A 26,784-nucleotide genomic window follows, 5' to 3' on the forward strand; every position below is an offset into this window, starting at 1 on the left:
CATGGCTTTTCTTGTTTAGTCTAAACGGTGGTAGAGGTGCTAGACCATACTGCTCACAAAAGTTTCCTAGTTCATACTTGGCATTATTTCTATAGGCTTGGACAGACTTGCTTATTTTCAAATCAATACACATTTTCATGCCTACTTGGTTAATTGTGCTAACAATATTACCGTAGGTTAACTCATCATAATTTATCTGTCCGGACTCATTGCTTAAAACTGTTCGAATCTTATGGGCAAATAGGTTGGGGAGATTGTTAATAAATTTTTCTTTCCAAAAGGCTTGATTGCTATCATCTCTAAGTATAACTCTAGAAATGAAGACATCTTTGTACCATCTAAAATCGCTTAATTTAGGGCATCGAAGATTGCTTAATTGGTCATGGATCCTAGCAGTGGTATTACTAGGGGTACCAATAAAATGCTCAATTATGGTATAAAGTAGAGTGTTAACTCCATCTTCAATACCGGCTCCTATGCTTTGATCAAAAATAGGGTAACCATCAGGGTTAAGCTTAAGTGCATGGATGATCTTAGACTTAGTTGTTTCTGTTAAATGCTTATCCCACCAAGAACGAAGTGTTCCGGTGAAACCAGTTTTTAACAGAGGAACTATCTCAGATTGGCGTAGGTTATGGTTGGAAATGAAACTGTTGGCAACCATAGACATATGTTGGAGCTTGTTTAGGCTTTGGGTTCTTTTCTGAAATTGTAGATCAGGGGGCATAGGCTTAGGGTACCAGTTTTTGGTAAGACTCGTTGGATTAACTTTTCCTCGTAATCGGCTTAGCTTAAGATCTTGGGTTTCTCTTAAATCAAAGTTCTTAAAGGCTTTTTCGATCTTAGAAATGTTACTAGTGTCAGACTTAGGACTAAAGACAAAATCTAAAGACTTGGTTGACTCATTATCAAATGAATTTATTTCAAATTGCATAACTTTAACTCCTGAGGATTCTTCTGGCTTTTTCTTAACCGAGGTTAACTCACTAAGCATTTCTTCTATTTTTCGCAAAGTTGGGCTTTGTTTAAGCGCAGATTTAGGCTTTAAATCTTGGAACTGGACTAAGGGTTTTTCTTTCTTAGGCTTAAGGGAAATTTCCTGGGGAACTAATCTATCAACTTTTGTCTCAATCTTATCTAATTGTTTTCCAATTACTATTAGGCTTTGATTGGTGTAATTATTCTGCTCAATACTTCTTTTGTCGCTATCCTTAGGGTCAGGGACTTTGTAAGGACTGACAACTACTTTGGCATTCTTGTGACTTATTACTATTGTTTCTACCGGGGGGTGAGTAAAAATGACTTTAGTGGCATCTTATTTTTCCCATTTTTCTTGTGTTAAAGTTGTTAACTTTTGACTCATGTAATGGCTTTCTACGTAATCAAGGTAAAAAACTTCAGACTTAGTATGCTTCATGAAATCTTTCCATTCATTGAAAATTTCTTTTCTTTGAACTTTGGGGAAAGCTGCATGATACTTGGCTTTTCTATTCGTATTTTCTGGTGCTTGGAAATGAGATTCTAATTTAGACCACTTAATTTGGAATGGTTTGCTTAGAGTTCTCAATTGGTTATCAACTTCAAAGGTGGAACCTTCAAAATCAGTTTGAGTCAGGGACTCGGGGGACTTTTGTTTTTCTTCTACTAGGGCTTTGCCATAACAGGGTTGGACAATTTGGGCTTTTCTCCTTAGGTTTTCTAATTTGAGATCAATCAAAGTTTTTTCTAATTCTAAATCCCTTTCTAGAGTGGAAGAGGATTCTGCAGGGGAATGTCTTGTAGGTTGCTTAAAGGATTGACTTGGTGTAGGTAATTGCTCAAGTTGAACCGTAGATTTAATTGGGGGTTGGTTACCAAAACTAATCTTAACAGTACCATTTAAATATTGGTCAATGTAGTCTAAATTGTTTAGACTTCGTTGAACAAGCATCGGGGGGCTTTCAGTTGTTAAAAACCAATCTGTTGGTAACTTGACATCTGACCACTTAATCGTGTTAGGGACTTTGATGTTGGCATGACTACCTATGCTTTGAATGAGTAAAGTTTGCTCTCTCAGACTTTTGCTTAAGGCTTGAAAGTTCATGTTTGTACCCGTGACTTTGTAGTAAATCCTATAGATTAAGGCTAAAGGTTGACTACCAGGCAAAATATTATAACCATTTGTCTTAATATTCAAGGTTAGAGTCTTAAGAATGTGTGGGTCACTTAAACTTACTGTAAAATCTGGGTAATAGTCAAAATGAATCAGACCATTACACAGGCTTGACTCAATGATTCCCAAGGCGCTATCCTGGAAATCTAGAAATCTGGAAATCTGGAAATCTGGCATCTCTTAAGCAGAGGAGAATAGAGGTGTTTAATCCTAACTTAGTTAAGGGCTTAACTGCAACTTGGACAAGACCAATATGCAGGAAATTGTTTCCTTCTTTTCTATGCTTCTTAATGGACTCAAGATTTAGTAACTGGCAAGTTTCATGTTCTTTGCTTAAGGCATAAACTTGTTCAATTGTCTTGACATGGGTGGTTGACTTAAAAGACTTAAGAGACCATTGTTGCTTATAAATTTCTTTGCTAGAGACTCTGGGTATATTCCAATCTTTACAATTTAACTCACTAGTTGACTCAAACTCAACTTGTTCTTCATTAACTATATCTGGGACTCGACTCAAGCTGGCTCTAGAACTGGAAGAATTGACTGAGTTGGTTCTTAGAAGGCGACTCATACTTACAAGTTTTTGATTTCAGACTTCAAAGAAAGAAGACTCTTGGTAACTTCTAAAGCTGACTCAAAGGTATCTAAGACTCAAATCGTTCTCTCTCTCACCTCTCAAGCCGCAACTGCTCGTGCCTCTTCTGGGTCTTACCATTTGGACTCTAGGACTTACTGTTCAGGTCGAGAGAAAAAGATTCAAGGGGACAGACAACAAAGAAACAGACTTAGAAGAAATTGGGAGACTTGCGAACTCAGAAGACTTAAACCAGTCACTTGGGCGGAATGAGTGGCAGACGTAGAACTGACTCCTTCAACGCTTACGGCTCTGATACCAAATGGAATCTAGACGCCAGAAGAAATGCGGAACAAGTAGTGAAATTGAATAGAGATAAAAGACCAAGTAAATAGGCTTAAATAAACATAAAATCTTAGAATGGAATAAATGCAAATTATCAGATATAATAATAATAAGGAAAATAGGCATAATTTAAATACATGCTTGGAAATGAAAATAATGCTTTGGCATGAATTTAGAATGTGAAGGCAAAATAAGAATTATGTTACTTTGAAAACTTGGCTTTATTGAGGACTTAAAACTCAGGGCTTACAAAGTGTTTACACTCGCTTGAGAGTCATAGTAAGAAGGACTATGAGATCTCTTTTGACTGACTTCCAATTCTTTGACTCAGTGAAGTCTAGTTCCTAAAAGAGTCCCCTTGCAAATAACCGAGAGCTTACATCTTATAGACTTGGAAAAGTAACTGTTAAGGCACGCATGCCTTATTATTACAACACTTTTGCTTTTGCTTTTACTTTTACTTGTCGAGCATTGTTGCTTTAACTTCTGCTTTTGGTCGATTTTGCTTTGGCTTTTAGTTGTCAGCAAGATGATAGGGGGATCCAATGTCAAAAGGATCCTGACTATCCTGGTAGTCGGCCCACCTGATGGGTTTCTGACTAGAGGATGGCAGCTTTTGACTTGATTGAGTAGGTTGACAAGAGGACGAAGCACGGGTGTTGTGTCGATTCAGCTGCACCAAAATGGATTCAGCTGCATCCTCAACTTGTGATACTCGCAAGTGCACGAGCCGTTCGGTAGTATAGCATATGTAAGCGCGAGGTCGATTCCACAGGGATTGGTGATTGAATAATCCAATTCAGTTTTCCTACACAAAATAGAAAAAACAAGAAAGAAAATCAATAAAACAAGAAAGAAAGAAAATAAAATAACTCAAGCAGATAAGTTCCCAAGTTCAATTAGATTAATGGATTGATTCTAGCTAAAGTATGATTAAGCCATGGTGTTTGGTCCTAACCTTGTATTCCTAATTCCCTAATTTGATCATCTGTTGTCTAACATAAACTAAGCATTAGGAATCCATTAAGCATAGAAGAACATTTTAAACAACCAAGTATGTATCTAATCCCTGTTGTCGAATGTCCATACATACTCTTCCTATTCATAGTTCAATTCGAATTAAAGCATGGTGTCTACTCTTAATTCAAACCAAAATAGCTAACATGCAAGCCTAAATGGTGATCAATCATTCGAACTAGCATATTAACTTATAAGCGTAATGAATAAGAACAAAAACCATAATTGAAACTTGAAAACTAATCAAACTTGAAACTAAAGAAAAGAATTTACATGACAATGAAAAGTAAAGTGGAACTAAGAAAAACTTAAGGAGAATTTCAGCACAAAGATTTCATTACAACAATTGAAAACTAGAAAGAGAAACTAAGAGAATTTGAGGGAGAGAAGGGAGGGGAGCTCTAGAGAAGTGTAATGAATAAGAACAAAAACCATAATTGAAACTTGGAAACTAATTAAACTTGAAAACTTAAGAAAAGAATTTACATTACAAAGAAAAATAAATTACAATTAAGAAGCAAAAGGAAAGCTAGAATTGAGAACTAGAAAGCAAAACTAAGAGAATTTGAGGGAGAAAAGGGAGGGGAGCTCTAGAGAAGTGTTTGAGACCTCCCCCCCTTGGGGGTGTGTTTTGAAGCTTGAAGACTTCTCTATTTATAGGGCTAAGAGGGAGGAACATCATGATGAATTCCAACACCACCATTCCTCTTTTAATACAACCCATAACTCTCACTTCATCTTGTCTATGTTAGTGTGGTTGGAATCAATTCCATCCCATACTTCTTTTGCTGCTCTTGAAGCTTTCTTCACATGGGTTTTCAAAGGTGTTCAATTGTGGCTGCCTTTTGCTGCCAACCCATGTGGTTTTCTTTTGGTTGCTGAAAAGAAATAATTCTTTTGAACCAGGCTTGGTGTAGGAAAGCCTGAGGTTTCAATATGTATCCAATGGGGCTCAAATTTGGATATGTCATAATAGACACCCATTGGAACAACTTTGATGAAGAATGTATTCCCATATGAGTAGTAAAAGTGTACGTTTTGGGCCTTGCAAGTTGACTGCCGAAAATAGACTGGAATTGACTTCATTTCTTTTCTTTCCTTTCCTTTTGGTCTTGATCTTCCCTCCTACAAAATCTGGAAAAAATCTGGATCTTCAAACCCTTTGAATTATCTTTCCAAGCATATGCAGCCCAACTCAAGAAAAAATCGGAAAGACCTTCAAATGTCATTTTTGGCCCAGTAACGCAGATGCTGCCGAATTTGACCTTAAGCTGCCAAAACTTGCATAACTTCCTCTAGAAGACTCGGAATCATGAACGGTAAAATTCTCCAGAAACTAGACTTCCATATCTTTCCAATGATTTATGACTCATCATCTGGTTCTTCTTGAGCAAGTACAGTCCAATTCGTGAAGTTGACTGATCTGCAGACACCGTTTTGAGCTAACTTGTCTCCAAAATGCATTTAATGAGTCTCAAGCTTATTACACTGAAACGAACACAAAATTTATTAAAAGCACAAGTTTAACTAAAAAACATAATCAAATAATAAGTTAGAAGGGTACAAAATGATATATAAATATGCACCGATCAACGGGATGATCCAGACTTAGGGGAGGTATCATCATTGTCCATTTGGCTGGCTTGCATTATTAGCTGGTTGGCTAGCTCACGAAGTTCTGACTTAGATCTTCCTTCAATTGGGATGGAAGAATGAGAGGAACCTGGAGTTTCAGGCTTCGGCTTTAGTGGCTTGGAACTCGATTCAAGTTCATGGCAAACTTGATCAATAGTCTTCTGAATCTTGAAATTATCCCACCACTTGACAGTAAAATGGCGGATCAAAATGCTATCTTGGGTGTTGACTTTGTAGGACCACTTCAGAATCCAAGGAACTTTATATTTAATGGTGAAAATCAATTGGCTTGGAAAGAACAACTCATTTTTGCCAAAATTGTATTTGCTAGCAAAATACTCAAGGGTGTTGAGGAGATCGAATGGAAGAATGTCGGCGATTGGGCCGCGAATATCCCACCAATGAAGGAACCATCGGGGAATAGGGCTTCTGAACTTAGTGTCAAAATTAATAAACCAGGAATGACTGAATTATGGGGTCTGGTGAAGGAAAATCTAATACCAGGCTTCAATGTAATCATAGTAAGTGTATGAATAGGAAGATTCAAGGGTTCTTGTAGTATAAGGGGACTTTTTCCAATCTGCTTGGCTTAATATCTGACGAATGTAGAGAGAATGAAAAAGAATCTTATTGAGGTCTTCTTTATCTCGAATAGGCTTAATATCGACTGACTGGGTTTCCAAAAGGATATCCATGTAGTAAGATAAAGACTTAGAAGGATGAACTGGAATAAAATGAAAATTTGGAGGGAAGTAGGCTTTGGCGATGGCATTGGGATTAGACTTAAGATGATCATAGTTTGACTCAATGACAAAGAGGTGACTCTCACTTCGGAAAATGTAAGGAGATCTTTTCTGGCTTGTTTGGTTTATTGGTTGGGTAGTAGGGGTGATCTGGAACGGATCATAGGAAGAGACCAGAACGGATTGATAATTCAGCTTAGTTTGACTTACAGTAGAACCTAGGGAGGTGAATCTGTTTGTGATTTGAATTGGGGAATGTCTCGGGTAAGGGACAACTTGGGAAGGAGACTCTATTTTAGGAGGCATCAGAGTTGCTGGAAGAACTCTGGCTTGGCTTGGTTGACTGGCTTGGGTTTTTTGCTTGTCTTTGTTTTTTCTTTCTGACATCTTTGCTTTTACTTTCTGACATCTTTGCTTTTGGCTTTCCTGCAAGAATTCTCTAGTGAGGAAATCAGGGATACTGTTCTCACTTCCTCTCAGGTACTCAATATCAAAATAAAAAATGCTTAAAATGGCTTGCCATCGTGCAAAAATCTGTTTTGATGCTATGTTTTGAACATCTTTTTCCAAGACATGCTTAGCACTTTTACAATCAACTCTTAGTAAAAACTTTTGGTTTAAAAGATCATCTTGAAATTTGCTTATGCACAAAACAATAGATAAAATTTCTTTCTTAATAGTACTGTAATTAGCTTGGGAGGAAGTCCAAATACTGGAATGGAATCGGACAATTTGCTCACGAGACTCAGGAGTGATATTTTGTTTTAGGATACCACCGTATCCAGACTCAGAGGCATCTGTTTCGACAATCTTGAAGGAATTGACCGAAGGAATTCCTAGGCATGGGAGAGACTTAACATGAGCCTTAATTTGCTTGACAATTTCTGTATGAACAGAAGTCCAGGCATGGGGATTTCTCTGGAGACGATCAAACAAGGGCTTACACAACTTTCTTAAATTCTGATAAAAATCAGAGACATAATTTAGAGAACTTAAAAATCTCTGGAGTTGGCTTTTCTCAAGGATTTGGTCAGGGAACTTATCAACGAACTGGATAACTTGATCAATAGGGCTTATTTGGGACTGGCTTATGTTGAAACTTAGAAATCTGACATTGGTTTGGAAAAGCTTAATTTCTTAGCTGAGAGAACAAGACCATTGGCTTTAATAATCTGAAGGAACTTATGAAGATGCTTCTAGTGCTGCTCTATGGATTGAGAATAGATTAACACATCATCAATATATACTATGGAAAACTCACTATAGTCATTGAAAATTTCATTCATGATATTCTGGAATTCGCTTGGGGCATTTTTTAGTCCAAAAGGCATAACATTCCACTCATAGTGACCGAAAGGGGTGACAAAAGCTGTTTTGTACCTATCGGAATCTTTTATCTGGATTTGCCATAAACCACTTTTCATATCAAACTTACTGAATATGACTGTCTTTTCTAATCTGTTTACTAAATCTCTCTTGTTAGGGATAGAGTAATGAATCCATTCCAAGATAGAATTTAGTGGCTTGTAATTGATTACTAGGCGTGGGGCTCCTCTTTCTAATTCGGCATTTTTCTGGACATAGAAAGCGGGACAAGACCAGGGAGACTTGCTTTTCCTGACTATACCCTTTTTGACCAGGTCTGTGACTTCTTGCTTACATAATTCCATTAATTCTTGGCTCATTTGGATGGGTCTGGCTTTAGTGGGAATTTGCTTTTCACTAAAGGACTTGACATAAGGTAAAGTAATGACATGCTACTTTCTGTGCCAAAAAGCATTGGGCAAGTCGGAACAAACCTCTTTTTTCAACTTTTCTTCAAACTTAATGGTTTGGGACTGTAGAACCTTATTAGCTAGCTGTTGTTCTATACGTTTGATCTATACGTTTGAACTTGATTTCTTCTTTCAAGAAATTTACTTGTTTACTTTTGCTTTGGAGTAAACAGATAGACTTAGAGACTGCAGACTTTTGTAGGGACCTAAGGCTATGTAACTCTGGCTTAGTCAAGAATTCAAACTTTACTTTTTCTCCGAGGTGACTAGACGTGACTTCATCATACTCTACCTGAAATGGGTAAAGCAGAGAAATAAAGGGTAATCCTAGAATAACTTTATCCGTGATATTCCTGATATATATATGTCTGCCGCGCAAATCTCACGGCCTGGAGTTCCGGGCCGAGGGGATATGCGTTGACACGCGGTTTCCTGCTTTTGGGTGCGGTGCGGTTGTGCGCGGGCGTGCCAGCACGGTCTACCGTGCGTCGAGATGTTGATGAGTGTAGGATGGATAAGTGGTGCGCCTGTTTGAACTCGTCTTCTAATCAAACGATTGTAGCCGAGAGAGGAACTGGTCTCGGCTGTTAGGTTCACGGCCTGAACTACAAGGCCGTTGAGTGATGGTGTTGGTGGTGGGTTTTGGGCGGTGCTCCGGCGCGTCGCTCAGGGAGCGACAGTCGTATGATATATGGGGTGAGGGAACGAACAACAGAGATGGTGCTCTGGCGCCTTTAAAATCAAGGGTCGTATGATATATTGATGAATGAATTTTCCTTACAGTCTAACACTACTCCTAGGAAAGCAAGTAAAGATATTGAAAGTGCATTACAGGAAAAAATAAGTTGCTCCGTGGGAGGCTTTGGTTTGGTGTTTGAACCCTTTGAATGTAGCTTGAGCCTTGTATTTATAGGAAGAGTTCCTGGAGGAGTAATCGAGGCTAAAAATCTGCATGGTGGAGCCTGATTAGAGCAAGTGGGTAGTCCAATTGACATTTGGGATCGTGAAGTATGGTGGTGTGACCCCATAAATCCCGGTGAATCTCGGCCACCGCTCTTGATCGTGGGTTCTGAGCTTCTGGCCGTGGAGACGCATTTATTGCTCTGGTAGTTGGTGACCTTTTCTCTCTGTTGAGGCCCAAAAAATCAAGGGTTGGGCCCAAATAAATCCCCGGCCCAATGCGACACCTTATTAAGAAGAAACCCGATGCGGAGCATGCGAAATTCTTCATGCACGCTTGCACGAGCCACAAACACGTGCCATGCCAAATAAATATGCAATTTATCACGCTAGGAATTAAAATGAGCCTATAAAAGGCATTGGCTCTACAAGCTCATGCTAATTATTTTGTCAAGCATTATGTCTCTTTTCAAAGACGACAAAATTCAAGCACGCCAAGCGACATGCCATGCCAAGCAGGAAATCATTATTTCACACATAGCCACGCTACAAGCTTAAGTGGGCCCAAGCCGCGCAAATGCCCGGGGCTTGCTTGAGTGGGTTGTGGTATGGATGGTAACGAGCTTTCATGGGGCCCATTGATGAGCCAAGAAATGGAAGTTTTGGGCTGCTTGGGAGCCCCAAAACTCAAGCCTATTTCTTGAGCCCAAACACATGGGTTAGCATGAGAGAGGAGAGAATATGACCCAATGCCTTAGGAGAACATCCCATAGGCTACTGTAGCATTTAGGAAAATCCATGACAATTAGAATGCCCAAAAACGAATAAGCCACTTCCAGCAGCTGGACGAAAGCGTGCGGTCTGCTGGAAAGGAGAACACCGATAACCCCAGCACTGTACATACAAGCACCGCCCAAAACCCACCACCAACACCATCAGTCAACGGCCTTGTAGTTCAGGCCGTGAACCTAACAGCCGAGACCAATTCCTCTCTCGGCTACAATCGTTTGACCAAGAAGACAGATCGAACAGGCGCACCATGCACTCATCCAACACTCACCAAACATCAACGCACGGTAAACCGTGCTGGCACGCCCGCGAACAACCGCACCGCACCCAAAAGCAGGAAACCCCGTGTTAACGCACGTCCCCTCGGCCCGGAACTCCAGGCCGTGAGATTTGCGCGGCAGACACTTTTGGCACGCCCAGTGGGACTTCTGTCAAAAACTTATGGTGGAAACTAGGGCACAGGCAAAGCTCAAAAACAAAGCAGTCGAAATGACTTCTGAGACTCCTGAGTCCACCTCACCAATCACAAGTATCGAGGCCGAGCATACGGTCGGGATCTCGGCCGGCGCTCCAGTAACGACGGATCGCACGGCCGAATCCATGCAGGAACAGGCAGTGGTGGAGGAACTGATGTCCAAGCAGGCTTACAGGATAGAAACATCCTTCATGGCCGCGATGGACAGGTTCTCCTCAGAACTACGAACGCTCTTTCAAGAAAGGATGCCGGCGGCCTCACCTGCCACACCTCCCAGAACAGGACCGAGGAGCCAAGAGCGCGATAGGATCGAGCCTTATGGCGAAAGCAGCAGCCTCGGCGTCTCGGCCCATACCCAAGCATCCGGCTACGGCCAGCATTCTCTGCCACCAACAAACAGCTGGGGGCAATCCCAGCCTGTTTGGACGAATTCCGGACCAACCTACTCGGCGGAGACAGCACGCGGACGGCTCCATGCTTTGGCCGTATCACTAGGGCACGGCAGCTTCACACCTCCCGCGGTTCACCCGCTCGGCTCGGTTCATACTGCCGCCGTCCATACCCATCCTGGCCCAAGCAACGCATCCGCAGTAACGACACAACAGTACGGTCAGGGGAGCCTGACCGTCTCACCACCCCTGCAGGCGTCGTCGTGTCCGTTGGGCTCCCACCTTCACTATGGGTCGGCCGTCCCAGCAACAACGCATATGCACGCTGGTCAAACCTACGGTGCTCATCTAGCATCGACCAGCTCGGTCATCCCGGCCGAGCCTTTTGTTCAAATGGCCCAACAAGCAAGGCCTCAGAACGAGGTGCCACCGGCCACGCGGCCGTTTGCGGCCCAACATGAGGCACCACCTCAAGGGATCCGGCTCGAAGACGTCCGGCGGATGATCGAAGACGGCTTAGCTCAGAGGCGGCCGGACATGCCAAGATACAAGAGGCCATATCCGCCAGAAATTGACCGAACCCTCCTTCCCCGGAACTATCGATTGCCAGAGTTCATGCTTTTCTCCGGGGATGGGCATACCTTGTCCATTGAACACATCGGCCGTTTCACGGCCCAGTGTGGAGAGGCCGATTCGGACGCTCAGAGACTCCGACTTCTTGTTCATTCATTGACCGGCGCGGCATTTTCGTGGTTTATAAACCTTCCGCCGAACTCAATAAGGGATTGGTCTGATATGGAAAGGGTGTTCCACGAACATTTCTACCAGACCAATCGAGAAATTACGGTCGCTGAGTTGGCAAGAATGAGCCAAGCATCGGACGAGTCACCTCGCGATTACCTACAGCGGTTCAAAACATGTAGGAATTGGTGCCGCACGAACCTACCAGAGAGGGAGTTCGTCAAGATGGCCGAGGAAGGATTGGAATTCGAATACCAGAAGAAATTCCAGGGGATCGAATTTCGGGACATGCATGACCTGACCAACAAGGTGGACAGATATGCGTCCTTGTTGAAAGAGGAGATGCAGAAGAAAACGGCCTCAAAGGGAACCTATTATAGGAATCCCATCGTCAGCTACGCCGAAGCAGACGGCTCCGCAGAGGCCGAGGGAGATGAGGTCGAGATGAGGTCGGCCGAAGTCAGCATAGACAAACCCTTCGTTTGCAGAGGGCTCGTTAAAACTGACAACAGCCGCACAAAGATCCCCGACGCCAAGTTCGCGACCCGGGAAACGAAGGCGTACACTTTTGACTTAACAAGGGCCGAAGCTATCTTCGACCTGCTGGTGGCCGAGAAGAAGGTAAAATTGTCCTTCGGCCATAAGACTCCGAAGCCCGAAGAGCTCAAAGGAAAAACGTTTTGCAAGTACCACAGTTCTTGGTCTCATAACACCAACAACTGCGTTGTCTTGCGAGACGTTATCCAGAAATTGATAGACGAGAAGAAGCTCCAGTTTCCGGAGAAGGCGGCCATGCAGGTCGACTCCAAGCCATTCCCTCCACCTGTCGTGAACATGGTCGATGCTCAACTCCCGGCCGAGGATAGAGGAGTTCGCAGTTCGGCAAAAGGAAAGGAGCCTTTGGTCGAACTCGAGCCAGCCCTTTGCGAACGATGCAGGTGTAAGATCGGCCAGCCGGGCCGCAGGAGAACAAGAGGAAGGCCGCCGAGCCATCTCAAACGGCCGTAAGAAGATTTAGTGGTCAGTACGGTCGACAGCCGACCAACAAAGCTGTTTTCAGCCGACTAGGGCCACAAAACCGCAGCGCCTCGGCTAGTCGCGAAGAAGAGGCTCCCCCAAGATCGGTAAAAACGTTCAAACCCCCAGTCATGAAGGATGACCGTTGGTACCATGCACGGCCGGGGGGCAGGACCGAACCATTGACGAAAACCCAGCTGAGGAGAATGCAGAGGCAGGTTCAGCAGGCCAGGATGCAGACGAACGAGGTCGAGGGCTTCAAGCGCCAAAAGAAAGTGGCGACAGTTGACAGGCTGTCATCCGAGCCGGTTGTCTCCCCAGCCGTAAGAGCAGCCGGCACCAGGCCTTTGAGGGCGTGGCGCCCTAGGCACGACGAAAGTCCCCATGGGTCGCCGGCCATTTCAACCCAGCCAAAGGCCGCGGTCGCGGAAGGAACGGACGAGGGTGTCGTCGACATCTACCACGGGAAAGATCCCCCTTTTTCGGCCAACGGTCTATCCTTCCTCAAAGAATTCCATAAAGACCATTCGGCCGTGGATCTATACGGTATGACCCCTGAGAACCAAGAAATCGTGGAGTTGGCCCTCAAGAACACAAAGGCAGAAGCACTCCTCATCACCAGCGGTTCTGACTCGGCCATTAAGGCTGTATACCAGGCAAACAGGGAGTCCAGGGCAAGAGGCCTGCCGAGTTACGAGCCCAACCTCGACGGATTAGAAACAGCGCCCGCCGAAATGGAGGACGACTACCCTGAAGTACAGGACCCTTTGTTAGAAATTAATGTAGGGACCGAGGCCGAACCACGGCCTCTTTTTGTAAGCCATCTTTTGGATCCTGAGTTAGCGGCCGAGGTTATCGGCTTGCTCCATGAATATAAGGACTGTTTTGCTTGGGATTATCATGAGATGCCTGGTTTGCCAAGAAGTTTGGTCGAGCATGAATTAAGAATCAAGGAGGGGTTCAAGCCTTTCCAATAGCCGGCAAGGCGTTTCTCGACCGAGGTACAGCTTAGGGTAAAGGAGGAGATTGAACGGCTCCTTAAAGCCGGCTTCATACGAACGGCCCGGTACGTTGAATGGCTGGCCAACATTGTGCCAGTTTTGAAAAGGTCTGGGGCTTTGAGGGTTTGCACCGATTACCGAAATCTGAACCTCGCGACCCCCAAAGACGAATACCCCATGCCCATGTCGGATCTCCTGGTGGACGGAGCCGCAAAGCACGAACTCCTGTCTTTCATGGATGGCCATGCGGGTTACAACCAGATTTTTATGGCCGAGGAAGATGTTCATAAAACGGCATTCAGGTGTCCAGGAGCAATCGGAACCTACGAGTGGGTGGTCATGCCATTCGGCCTGAAAAATGCCGGCGCAACATATCAGAGAGCCATGAACCTTATTTTCCACGACCTTATAGGCCGAACCGTTGAAGTCTACATCGACGATGTGGTTGTAAAGTCCCTGTCCAGAGCTGACCACGTAGGACATCTTCGACAGGTGTTGCGTAGATACAGCTGCACCAAAATGGGTTCAACTGCATCCTCAACTTGTGATACTCGCAAGTGCACGAGCCGTTTGGTAGTATAGCATATGTAAGTGCGAGGTCGATCCCACGAGGATTGGTGATTGAATGATTCAATTCATTTTCCCTACACAAAACAGAAATGAAAAAGAAGGGAAATAAATAAAACAAGGAAGAAAGAAAATAACTAACTCAAGCAGATAAGTTCCCAAGTTCAATTAGATTAACGGATTGATTCTAGCTAATGTATGATTAAGCCATGGTGTGTGGTCATAACCTTGTGTTCCTAATTCCCTAATTTGATCATTTGTTGTCTAACCTAAAATTAAGCATTAGGAACCCATTAAGCATAGAAGAACAATTTAAACAACCAAGTATGTATCTAATCCCTGTTGTCGAATGTCCATACATACTCTTCCTATTCATAGTTCAATTCGAATTAAAGCATGGTGTATACTCTTAATTCAAACCAAGATAGCTAACATGCAAGCCTAAATGGTGATCAATCATTCAAACTAGCATATTAACTTATAAGCATAATGAATAAGAACATGAACCATAATTGAAACTTGGAAACTAATCAAACTTGAAACTAAAGAAAAGAATTTACATAATGAAAAGTAAAGTGGAACTAAGAAAAACTTAAGGAAAATTTCAGCACAAAAGATTTCATTACAACAATTGAAAACTAGAAAGAGAAACTAAGAGAATTTGAGGGAGAGAAGGGAAGGAAGCTCTAGAGAAGTGTTTGAGAGCTCCCCCCCTTGGGGTGTGTTTACAAGCTTGGGAAACCTCACTATATATAGGCCTAAGGAAGCTGAAAATCTGAATTAAGTATGGCTAATGCATACAACACTTGTTTTATAAAATCTGAAATGGTTGATGCACTTCACTAATGCATACAACACTTCCATTATAAAATCTGAAATGGTTGATGCACTTCACTAATAAATCCCACCAGCAGCCCTAGCTCATCTTCATGTCACCATGACCAAGCTTCCAACCAGAAATAATAGCTCATCCTGAGGTCAGCATGACCAGCAACTTCAAGGGCTTACGAATTGGGCTTCCCTTAAGCAAATTAAGACTTTAAGCACTCAAACTTGAAGTTCAGAATGTCTTCTTTCCAGCCATATATCATTTGGGCCAATCCAAGGTCGGAGGAGGAAGTTAAGGCCAAAACAAATTGCTAACTCATTTTGCGCGCTGATAAAATCCATCCTGAGCATGGCTCTGTGTTTGCTAGGTAACAGACTCCATATTTATCCAATGGGGCTGAATTTTGGATATGTTATATTACACACCCATTGGAACAACTTTCATGAAGAATGTGGCCTCATCCGAGCTATGTAGGTTGCTGAAACAAAGCTTGCAATATGACCTACGAAACTGGGCTGGCAGGGGACTGTAGCCAAAATTGAGTTTGTCTTTAAGCTCTTCATCCATTCATCCAAATTAGGCCCTAACATGCATGGATTGCATCATTTACTATCCAAAGCCCTCATTATTACCTAAAGCTCAATGAACTGAAAGATAAACACAAAAAGGATTAAAAGCACAAGTTTAACTCAAAAACATAACCAAATCATAAGCTAGAAGGGTACAAAATGATATGTAAATATGCACCGATCAACAGGCTTTTGATCGGATGCGAGCGCACGGCCTAAAAATGAACCCGAAGAAATGTGCTTTTGGTGTCACCGCCGGGAATTTCCTCGGTTTCTTGGTTCACCAACGAGGGATCGAGGTCGATAAAAATAAGGCTACGGCCATTATGGCGGCCCCTCCGCCAAGAACTAAGAAGGAGCTGCAGTCTTTCCTCGGTAAGGTGAACTTCTTACGACGCTTCATATCTAATCTGGCGGGAAAAATTCGGCCGTTGTCTCCCTTGCTCAAACTCAAAGACACCGAGCGGTTCGTATGGGGAGCAGAACATCAGGCGGCCCTCGACGACATTAAGAAATATTTGTCCCAACCGCCGGTCCTGATGCCGCCGAAAAGGGGGAAACCATTGAGGCTTTACATTTCGGCTTCAGAGAGTTCTATCGGCTGTCTGCTGGCTCAGAACAATGAGTCTGGGCGAGAACAAGCAGTGCACTATCTGAGCCGCACCCTCAACATGGCCGAATTGAACTATTCCGCGGCCGTATCGGGAAATGGACGATGGCATTGTCCGAATTCACCTTTCAATACGTGGCTCAGAAATCGGTCAAGGGTCAGGCTTTGGTTGATTTTCTGGCTCATCACCCGGCCCAGGGACAAGAAGAGGAGTTGGAAGTCGAGATTGGTATGGCCCGCATGGAAAAGAATTTTTGGACCATGTTCTTTGACGGTTCCAGCACCGAGGCCAGGTCAGGAGCCGGAGTTGTGATTGAATCCCCTCAAGGGCAGAAGTGGCAGTTTGCTTTCCAACTCGATTTCAAATGCACTAATAATCAAGCTGAATACGAAGCGCTCATCATTGGTCTCGAGATTTTAAGAGAAATGAAGGCAACACGTGTTTTGGTCTACGGCGACTCTCAGCTGGTGATTAACCAGCTAACTGGGGAATACCAATGTACGAGTGAGAATTTGGCCGTATATTATGTGATGGCCCTCAACACGGTCGATGGTTTTTCTAGAATTTCTTTTGTTCATATACCGCGCGCCGAAAACGGCGAGGCCAATGAGATGGCCCAGGTAGCGTCTGGCGTGAACATCCCAAGCACTGACCGTGATCGTGTGATAAGAATCGAGAGACGCACCTTGCCAGCCTTGACCGAGCGAGGAATGACAGCGCAAGTGTTTTCGGTCGACATCACCGACGAGATCGACACGGCTGAAGCCGATTGGCGCTACCCCATAGTGAAGTATCTACGTAACCCTTCTGGCAGCCACGAAAGGACTACGTGGTTCCAAGCTCGGTGTTATTTGATTTATCAGAATGAGCTGTACCGAAAGGGATCAGACGGTTTGTTGCACCTATGTCCTAGCGCCGAGGACATCAAGGTCATCATGAGTGAGTCTCACGAGGGGATTTGTGGTGCTCATCAGTCTGGGGTCAAGATGAGGTGGTTGGTCCGGAGGCACGGCTATTACTGGCCGACCATTTTGAAAGATTGCATAGAGTATGCAATGGGATGTATCAAGTGTCAAATCTACGGCCCCATACAAAGGGTACCGGCCGAAGCCTTCCACCCGGTTACCAAACCATGGCCATTCAGAGGGTAGGCCGTGGATATCATCGGAAAAATCCATCCAGTTGCGTCCAACCAACACGCTTGGATTTTAGTGGCGACCGACTATTTCACCAAATGGGTCGAGGCCGAGTCCTATCGGTCAATATCCAGCGCACAGGTGGTCAAATTCTTTGATAAACACATCATTCATCGGTTCGGTATTCCAGAGACTATCACGGCCGACAACGGCCCGGTATTCGCATCGGCCGAGACGCGGGAATACACTGAAAAGATGGGGATCAAATTGATCCACTCAACACCTTACTACCCTCAATCCAACGGACAGGCCGAAGCAAGTAACAAAGTAATCAAGGGCATCCTAGAGAAGATGATCGAGGAAAAGCCTAGGGCGTGGCACGACTTACTCCCCGAAGCTCTTTGGGCTTATCGAACCTCAAAGCGGTCGGCCACGGGCACATCTCCTTACGCCTTAACCTACGGTCACGATGCCATCGTCCCGATGGAGTTAAAGGTTCGGTCTCTCCGCGTGGCCGAGCAGCCTCGGCATGAGAAGGAGCGTTATGCGCAAGCCATGGCTCAGGAGTTGGAAGATTTGGAGCAATCTAGACTCGATGCCTACAACTTGATGCAGGCGCAAAAGCAAATCACGGCGAGGGCTTACAACAAAAGGGTTAAGCAAAAGGCCTTCGCCGAAGGCGACCTAGTTTGGCGAGCCGTACTTCCTATTGGGACAAAGGACCCTCGGTTCGGCAAATTCTCGCCCAACTGGGAAGGACCGTTCATCATCAAGCGAATTCTTGGCTGAGGTGCATTTCAGTTGAAAGATAGAGATGGGGAACGGCACAACTTGCCGATCAACGGCCAATATCTGAAGAGGTATATCCCGTCATTATGGGAGACGGCCGCGGAAGGGTTGTGAGATTTGCAAACGACGAAGTGGGGTATACAAAGTAACCAAGACAAATCAAAAGAAATCATACTTCAGTTTATTCATTTAGGATGAAAGGAGGGTGCGTTTACAAAAAGGACGGCCAGGTCCTGGCCGAGTACAAACACATAAGAAAAGTCACACCCTAATCTACGCGCTTCGGCTCCTCGGTCCTTTCTGCGAGACGATCAGATGTTTCCCCCGAGGCAGGACCTTCGCTACCTATGTCGTCATCATCCACGGCTAGCCTACGCCCAGGGCCTCACTCCAGGCCATGGGAGGCGCATGGGCCGTCACTCCGGACACGGATGGCCACTGCCATTCCAGCCGTGGTAAGCAGTCGCCATTCCTGCGGTAACAGCGGCCGTTGTTCAGACCGTGACTGCGGCCATCACTCTGGACATGGTAAGCGGTCGTCATTCCGGTTATAGTAGAAACCATCACTTCAGCCTTGATAAAGGCCGTCGCTCCGGCCATGGGTGCAATCCGAGTATTCGGCCGCACAGATTCGGCCACGTCGAGGTCACCATCCCAGATCTTCTCGCCCTCATCAAGCTGCCAAGTCATCTGGACTAGGCCAAATTGCCCAGTCATGCGGCTCAGCAGGTTTGGCTCCTTGGTTTGGAGGAAGCTGCAGTAAGGATCATTAAGACAGTTGGTAATAAGGGAGGGCGAAGCATAGGCCGAAACCCAGGAGTCAAAAAAGGGTTCCAGAGCGATTGAAGCAAGAAAAAAGGCTCGCTGGATAATAATGTTAAGTTTGGGGAACGAGGGTGAAGTAACTGGGGAAGGACAGTATGAACCTTCAAAGAAAAAAAATGAGTTCAGGAAGCCTGGGAGTGTGAAGGAAAATACGAAGGAGTTTGGGTTTTATACTAGCACTGGAGCTCAAAACGGAGGTTTGATCTCGAAAGATGAAACGGCTTGACAGCGCACTCAGAGCACGCGAAGTTATGACAGTGACCATCGTTTCATTTGACGAGGCGACGCGACGCCCTGGGCAATGATGGTCTGCGCGACGTGCTTAAGGCATTAAATGCGCGGAATGCGCCGTCTAGCCTGCGCATTTAATGCCCCAGTTGTCAATCACTTCAGAAAGGAATGCAAAGGGTCCATCCCTTGGAATCCATTCGGCCCCTACCCATGCCGAGGCCGAAGAATCCAGGGATGTGGGGGCAATGTTTGTGCCTGATAAATCACGGCCATGAGCAGGCCGAAGGAGCCCTTTCTCTCGGCCCTTGCACTTGTTTGCAGAGACTGAAACGCAGCGTTTCGCCAGGGTACTTCGCCTTCTTAAAAATAAAAGAAGGAAATGCTAAGACACGATCATCTCGGCCTCAAGCATAGACCGAGGCCGAGGCCGAACAAATTTGCGGCCAAGGCATTAAAGGCAAATCATCACGTGACAGCAGGGTCCCAGGCTTCATTTAATGAAGTAGTGCCTGTTTAATGCAGCAAAACCCATTGGCCACAAAGTAGCATTTAATGCATGAGGGAAGGTGGGAAGTGACTGAAGTCAGGATTTGGTGATGAAGATCAGAGTGATTAGACGTGGACATTCTCACAAAGATTCTGACAGCTTGAGATGTTGGTTCACCAGCTATCCAGGCAATAAATGCGTCTCCACGGCCAGAGGTTCAAAACCCACGATTGAGCGCGGCGGCCGAGATTCACCAGGATTTCTGGGGTCTCATCACCATACTTCACGATCCCAAATGTCGATTGGATTGCCCACTTGCGCTAATCAGACTCCACTATGCGTAAATTCAGCCTCGATTACTCATCCAGGGACTCTTCCTATAAATACAAGACTCGAGCTACATTCAAAGGGTTCAAACACCAAAACAAGCCTCCCACGGAGCAACTTATTTTCTTCTGTAATGCACTTTCAATATCTTTACTTGCTTTCCTAGGAGTAGTGTTAGGTTGTAAGCAGAATCCATTCATCAATATATCATACGACCCTTGATTTTCAAGGCGCCGGAGCACCATCTCTGTTTGTTCGCTCACTCACCCCATATATCACACGACCGTCGCTCCCTGAGCAGCGCGCCGGAGCACCGCCCAAAACCCACCACCAACACCATCAGTCAACGGCCTTGTAGTTCAGGCCGTGAACCTAACAGCCGAGACCAGTTCCTCTCTCGGCTACAATCGTTTGACCAAGAAGACAGATCGAACAGGCGCACCATTCACTCATCCAACACTCACCAAACATCAACGCACGGTAAACCGTGCTGGCACGCCCGCGCACAACCGCACCGCACCCAAAAGCAGGAAACCCCGTGTTAACGCACGTCCCCTCGGCCCGGAACTCCAGGCCGTGAGATTTGCACGGCAGACAAGGATTCTTGTGAGAATGTCTACGTCTAATCACTCGGATCCTCATCACCAAATCCTGACTTCAGTCACTTCCCACCTTCCCTCGCGCATTAAATGCTTATTTGTGGCCAGTGGGTTTGCTGCATTAAACAGGCACTACTTCATTAAATGAAGCATGGGTCCCTGCTATCACGTGATGATCTGACTTTAATATTTCTAGCCGCGATTTTGCTCGGCCTCGGCCTCGGCCCACAACCGAGGCCGAGATGAACATGCCTTAGCGTTTTTCTTTTGTCTTCAGGAAGGCAAAGTACCTTGGCGAAACGCTGCGTTTCAGTTTTACGAGTAAGTGCCAGGGCCGAGAAAAGGGGCTCCTTCGGCCAGCTCACGGCCGTGATTTATTAGGCACAAACATTGCCCCCACATCCCTGGATTCTTCGGCCTCGGCATGGGTAGGGGCCGAATGGATTCCAAGGGATGGACCCTTTGAATTCCTTCTGAAGTGATTGACAACTGGGGCATTAAATGCGCAGGCCAGTCGGCGTATTTAATGCCTCAAGCACGTCGTGTAGGCCATCATTGCCCAGGGCGTCGCTTCGTTTTGTTAGAGGAAACGACGGCCTCTGGGCTTTTGACACATCATTGCGCCTGTTAAGCGTGCTGACAGAACGTTACATCTCCCGAGAGAGACAAGCCCTTTTGTTTCGAATTCTAGCGCCACTATAAGAACCCAGACTTCCTCACTTTCTCCTTACGCTTTCAGAATTCTCAGACGCCCAAGCTTTGTCAAAAAACCCTTTTCTCAAACCCTCAAACCCACCAAACTCTCGAACCTCTAAGTTTACCAGAGAATCCCTCCTGAGCTCGCGACTTTCCAGAACCTACAAACCCTCTCCCTTTTTCAGGACTTTCTTCCAGTGTTCTTCACGTTCATCATCTTTTTCTCGCGTTTCCCCCTTAAACACTCATCTCAAACCTGCTCTAATGGCCTCCAGTACCTCCACATCCGTTGAAGTTCGGTCCCAAGCCTTCCATACTGAATTCGAGGCTATTTGCCGAGACATCCAGGATTCGGTCCTCCCCAACATCATCGCGCCCTGGGCTGATGACGATGGTGCCCCTACTGATTCCTGCGTTCTCGGCCTCTCCATTGATGGCGGAATGCCAGAGAGGCTCGTGGCCCATTTGAAGAACAATATGGTGGATCTCTCGACCTTTGACGGGGGGGACTTCCAGGATTGGAACGTCCTCAGGCCGCAGAACAGTGGCCAACCGTGACCCCAGATTGGGAAAAATGGCTGCCGAGGATGGAGCACTTCTTCGGCCAGCAATGGAAGGATCAAGGCATCTACCACTTGATCAAACTGTTCGATCGGCCGCTCGTCATGGATCGGTCATTCTTGGCCGCGGCCTTGTGTTTTTGGTCGTCAGCCACCAACACTATGAATTTTCGGTTCGGCATGATGACGCTGACCGTGCTCGATATGGCCGCCCTGTTCGGCCTTTCTCCTCTCGGCGTGGAAGTGAACGCCACACTCATTGCTCCCGAGGCGGAAGGGAGTTTTAAGGCCACATGGCCTACTCTTGCGAGGGTTGCCGGGAACAAGGCGAAGAACATGCTCAACTACTCCAGCTTCTACAGCAACTTCGGCGTAGAGGACAGCGCTGAAGACGACGCCATTGCCCCTCTCGGCGAGGTTGAACACGCCGCGTTCTTGCTGTACTGGTTGTGCAAGTTTGTGTTTTGCACCCAGGCGAACAAGGTCACCCTGGAGTTTGCCCATGTGGTCGATTATCTTGCTCAGGACGAAAGGTTAGCACTCGGCCCATTCCTGCTCGGCCACATCTACCGCACGCTTCATGACATCGTTACTGATAGGATGAAGCCGAAGCATGGTGGTCCACTGTGCGCCTTCCAGTTCTGGCTGCAGGCCTACTTCCCAGAGCTGAGGGCGGCGGCCGATATCAACGATGCCGAGCCGCTGGCCAATGCATTTGCCCGAGCCCCCAAGAAGCATAACACCTCGGCCTTCTGTTACAAATTTTTCTATGGCCTGGCTGAGAGGACTGGTACACAGTTCCGAGTCTGCCTTGCTCGGCCGTTCCCCCTGTTCCTAACTCATGACCTCTCTGTCATTCCTGATGTTGAGATGGAGAACGATCTGAAGGAGATCTGGGGCTCCTTCCTGGTTTCGCGCGACCTTCACTGCGGCTTGTCCAAGGCTGGGGCCGAGATTTATCTGCCAAACTTCGTGGCGCGACAATTTGGCCTAATCCAGACGGCCCCACTCCCTCCTCTGTCAACCAACCGGCTCTCGTCCTGGAGGGCCGATGTCTCTCAGCAGCACGGCGTGGCTGGCATAACCTTCCAGCTTCAACAGGGGATGACCTTCCTGACTCTGACACCCTGGTCGCGTCGTAATGCGTATGACGAAGATGGAAGGGTCTGGTACGAGGAGTGTATCTCGGCCAGATTTATCCGGCCTGTTGAAGAGGCCTTAAGAGTGGCTCTAAAGAACGCAGACTGGGACCCTCTCACCCCTAAGAGCAGCAAAGTGAAGAAGGTATCAGCCGGGCCTCCTCGACCGAGTACCCTGGCCGTGGCCGTTCCTAGGGTGACGGCCCCTCCCCTGGCTGGAACAGCGGCCATGGCTTCCACTGCGGCCCCATCCTCGACTGCAGCCCCCGCAGGGCGACGCCTGTGGTGGGGACGCGAAAGACGCTGGCGCACAGGACCGTGCCGTCCTCCCTGCCAGCTCGACCAACCGCTGTCACTGGTAAGCCTCGCCTATTTTCTCCATTTATCATTTATTCTTCACCGGCCTCTCTAAACCACTTTTGTCCCTGGTCGTCTCACTTTTGTTCCTTCTCTTTGTATACGCAGCCTCGGGTCGCAAGAGGAGCCGAGAGGCGCCAGGTACTGAGGCCGCAACGGTTGAGGCCGCACCGGCCCAGAGTGCTGTGGCCGAGACGGCGGCCCTGCAGCGGCCGAGGAAGAGTACCCTTTTTACCTTCTCGGAGGGCAGAGGTGAGGAGGAAGCTCCTCCCGTGATTGTGAGTGAGCCCCCCCCTGCGATCGTAAGTATTCCTCCTTGGCATCCTTTTTCCTCTTTTGTGCATTCTGGTAATCTGGTTCTTTCCTTAGGACGTGGCAATAGTCGAGGAGGAGGCTACGGCCGAGGTGCCGTATGTAGAGGAAGCGATCGCTGCCCATATGGTGGTCGAGGAGGTGGGAGCCGCAGAGGCGGCGGTTCAGGAGGCGGTCATTGCCGAGGAAGTGGCTGAGGTGCTGGATGCTGAGATTGCGTCCGCAGAAGTGCCGCCTGCCGAAGAGGTGACCAAAGAGATCGCCGAGGAAGCCGCTAAGGAGGCTGCCAACGAGGGCGGCGAGGAGGCCATTGAAGAGGCCGCTGAGAAGGCAACCGAAGAGGTCGCCGAAGAGCTTGCTGCGAACATGCCTGGTGAGCCCTTGCCGTCCGCCCCTCGTCGCCCAAGCGGCATCTCCTTTCGCTCGATAAGAGTCCGCTTTCCCTATACTTGGCTTTATCGTTCTCTGTTTAGAACTACACTATACTTCTGACCGAATTTTGTCTCTAGCCTCCCCAATCGTCGTTGCCGCTTGCCATGGTTGCCGCGACCATGCCCCCTGCGCCGTTGTTTCAGGACTCGATGGTTGTGACCGAGCCGGTAGTAACTGGGGCCGCGATCGTGAGTGTGCCGAGTCTCCTGTGGACTACTTCGGCGGTTATGACTGAGCTTTCGCTTGCCGTGAGTATTCAGCCTTCTCTTTTCGTTATCCCTGTATGTCCTAGCTAATTGTTTCTCACCCAAACTCTTTCTTATGTCTAGGAGGCCACCTCCTCTGATGATCTCGAGGGGTTATACGCCATCCTCCACCAGGAAGGAGGTAGCTCGGCCTCGGCTCCTTTGGACGAGGATTCCAAGACCGTCGTTGAATGGCTCCGAGAGTTCCTTCTCCTTGGGGTTCAACAAATGACCGCTGCCGGAGCGATTATGGAGTTTAGGTCCTGCTTGGATACGGCCATGGCGCTCGGTCTGCTCGATTCGGCTCAGCTGGACGAACTGCAAGCCCGCCTAGCTGAAGGCGAGGAAATGATCGGCCGGTATGCTGAAGCCGTCACGAGGATGGTCGAAGGGAGCTCTCTTGAGCAGGATCTGGAGGTGATCAAAGAACAAGTTCAACCTGCAATGGCCCGATTGAAAGAGAATGACCTCGTTGTCCAACGAGAGAATGAAGAGCTTGCGCAGGTTGAGGCCCAGATTGCCGAACACCAGGCACGCCGAGATCTCATACTCCAGCGCCGAGACGGCGCGGTCGCAACCGAAAATGAGCTGAAATCTTCGGCCAAGCGAATCCTCAAGGCCGCGACCGAGACGAAGAAGGCCCTGGCCGAGCGGAAGCTGATCCGAGCGAGGTGGCAGGCGGACATTGATGGCGGGGACATCGCTTGGAGAAGGATCACCTGCCTGATCTGGGGGATGTTTAACGAAGGGGTCTAGGCAGGCGATGAGCGGTTGTTTTAACTATTTCTTCCCTTTATTTTCTTTTGGGATGTAATAAATAACCACATACATTATTTTATTTACACATATATTTTTTCTTTGTTTATGACCACAGACAGATATATGTATATGTTATTTCGGCCGTGACTAGCCGTTCTGTTTTTGTAAGTAATGCCCCTTTTAACTAAATGTAAGGCAAGGGCCTTCTTTTCTGAAAAGCGACATGTATTCTTTCCTTTTCTATATGACGACCGGGCCTTTCGTTTAGCCCGTTCGCCTACCTTCCTCTTTTCTTCTTCTTGACTTTCTTGTCGTAGGTCTTCGGCGCCATTTTCTTTTGAACTTGCGCCGAGTTGTAGACGTCAAGTCTTGACTTTTTCGAATTTTCTGAATTCCCGGGCGCTATCCGCGAGTAATTCTTCTTCCTCCGGCCACGTTGCCCGAAAACTTGAAGGAAACGAACCTCCCGCTTTAATAGTTTATTAGCGTCATGGCCATCGGCCAAGATATAAGGAGAGGTGCCCACGGCCGAGTTTTTTGAGGCGCGGCGTGCCCAAAAACTTTAGGGGATGAATTGCGCCAATCGCTAGGTTCCCTCGACAGGCACGGCCTTGGGTAACCTGGTGCCCCCAGCTCCCCCTGTGTTAAAACGTCTTTCAAAATGGGCCGGATTCCTTCGAACTGAAACCCCTGACACGGCCTGCTTCGGTGTGCATCGTTTCGCGGCCATTCCTGCCGGGCCGTTCGAGCAACGAGCTCGGCCACCGTGACCGAGCCGGGTGGTTTTCGAAAGACCTCGTGCGTTTGACTGAGGCAGGATTGGTCCACCGGCCATCGAGGTATAACAACCTGGTTCTGTTGGATGACATCATACTGGGAACCTAGATAGGTCTGCGTTGTCGTCAGAATGGCCAGACCGTATATTTGTACTGGTAGCACGGCGGCCAAGCCTTTCTGATCGCATTGTTGTGGTAACGCTTCGGTCACGTTGCTCTGGCCGGACTGTGCCTGGTCGGCCAAAGTATGGGTTGGGCTAAGGCGTGTAGTGGGCCGCATGCTGTCTTCGCCGGATGGGTTGGTCCAGGATTCGCCCATGTGGGCTGGGACTGCCCCCAGCTATTGGTCGGCGGCAGAGAATGCTGGCCGTAACCTGATGCTTCGGTGTGGCCAGAGGCGCCGAAGCTACTGCTTTCGCCGCAGGGCTCGACCCTTTCATGCTTTTGGCTTCTCTGTCCGGCTCTGGGAGGTGTCGCGGGCGAGGCTACCGGCATCCTCTCCTGAAAAAGCGTTCGCAGTTCCGAGGAGAACCTGTCCATCGCGGCCATGAAGGATGTTTCTATCCTGTAGGCCTGCTTGGACATCAGCTCCTCCACTACTGCATGTTCCTGCATGGACTCGGCCGTACGATCCGTCGTTACTGGAACACTAGCCGAGATCCCGACCGTATGCTTGATCTCGGTAATTGTGATTGGTGAGGTGGACTCAGGAGTCTCAGAAGTCATTTCGACAGCTTTGTTTTTGAGCTTTGCCTGTGCCCTAGTTTCCACCATAAGTTTTTGACAAGTGTCCCACCGGGCGTGCCAAAAGTGTCTGCCGCGCAAATCTCACGGCCTGGAGTTCCGAGCCGAGGGGATATGCGTTGACACGCGATTTCCTGCTTTTGGGTGCGGTGCGGTTGTGCGCGGGCGTGCCATCACGGTCTACCGTGCGTCGAGATGTTGATGAGTGTAGGATGGATAAGTGGTGCGCTTGTTTGAACTC

This window comes from Prunus avium, chromosome 8 (assembly GCF_965620075.1).
Source record: "Prunus avium chromosome 8, drPruAviu1.hap1.1, whole genome shotgun sequence".
Lineage (NCBI taxonomy): Eukaryota > Viridiplantae > Streptophyta > Magnoliopsida > Rosales > Rosaceae > Prunus > Prunus avium.